General features: G+C 34.3%; 1 long non-coding RNA gene across 1 annotated transcript; it reads left to right on the top strand.

Moving 5' to 3' along the window:
• Nucleotides 1-489: 489 nt before the first annotated feature.
• LOC107663493 (uncharacterized) lies at nucleotides 490-1,194 on the top strand. The gene is made up of 3 exons (XR_001631338.1): nucleotides 490-588; nucleotides 855-912; nucleotides 1,077-1,194. It is a non-coding gene; the product is annotated as an uncharacterized LOC107663493 (long non-coding RNA).
• The last annotated feature ends 57 nt before the right edge of the window (nucleotides 1,195-1,251 follow it).

Raw genomic sequence — 1,251 nt, 5'->3', positions numbered from 1 at the left:
GAATATGTATGTATAATAAATAGCTATACATATTTAAACAATTGCTGGATTTACAATAGGGTTTCACAAACTGGGGTTCGTTATCGTGATCTGATGAATAATAATTTATTAAATCATAATGTAAAATAAAAAAAATAATAAATAATTTTAAAATAAAGTAATAAAAGCACAAACTCCAGTAATGTACACTATAGTGTAAACGAAAACAATAACTATTTTCATGCTTTCGGTTTATTTCTAATTTACTTACGCTAGCCATATTGGTCTATTCTTGCCAAGAACTGCCCACTTAGACAGGAAGTGACATGTAAAATCACCAACTACAATTCATTCCATCTGTACATCTAATGTTTGTCAAGGACTGCCAACGCTGTGAGTTCAGTCCATGGAAAAATTCACAGTTTTTATGATTATAAACAGATCGGTTAACTGCAGTATCCCTATTTTTAAAATAAATCAATCTGTGTTCTGTGTTTTTGTTCAGATAAGGCCCAGCTCTGTCTGTTTGGCTCTTCTAAGAACGGCTTTGGCTTTCGTGACAGTGACCTGGACATCTGTATGACACTGGAGGGTCACGACACCGCTGAGGTAGAAATGCCATGTCCATGCCAAGGCATGCCATGTTTTATTTGGATTTTTGTAAATATCTGTATGATTATTAGAAACACACCTTATTTTTCTTTCATTTAATTTTTATGTCATGCAAAATTTCAATGTCGATAACTGTTTTCCCTTATTTTAAATGGTGTTTTGTGTTTAAAAACATTGAAAAGGAGATCAATTTGTATTATTATTTTTTTTTTTTAGCCAATTATTGATTCTCCTGATGTTTAACTTTCTCATTTTTCTTGCAGAAGCTGAACTGTAAGGAGATCATTGAGGGTTTAGCCAAGGTGCTGAAGAAACACACAGGTATGGAGTGATTTATTTAGTGAAACTGAAGTCAGTATGAGTTGATTCTTCAGCGCTGACAGATTCATTTGTTTGTGTGGTTCAGGTTTAAGGAATATTTGAAACTGAAGTCAGTGTGAGTTGAATGTTCAGCGCTGATGGATTAATTTGTTGGCATGGTTCAGGTTTAAGGAATATCTTGCCTATCACAACTGCTAAAGTGCCTATAGTGAAGTTTGAACACAGGCAGAGCGGACTGGAGGGAGACATCAGCCTCTACAACACACTGGTTGAGACACACTCTCTCTCTTACTATATTATATTATATACAGGTGCATCTCAATAAATTAGAATGTCATG

Source organism: Sinocyclocheilus anshuiensis, unplaced genomic scaffold (assembly GCF_001515605.1).
Source record: "Sinocyclocheilus anshuiensis isolate Anshui unplaced genomic scaffold, SAMN03320099.WGS_v1.1 scaffold13490, whole genome shotgun sequence".
Taxonomy (NCBI): Eukaryota; Metazoa; Chordata; class Actinopteri; order Cypriniformes; family Cyprinidae; genus Sinocyclocheilus; species Sinocyclocheilus anshuiensis.
This window is presented reverse-complemented; position numbering and strand designations above follow the sequence as displayed.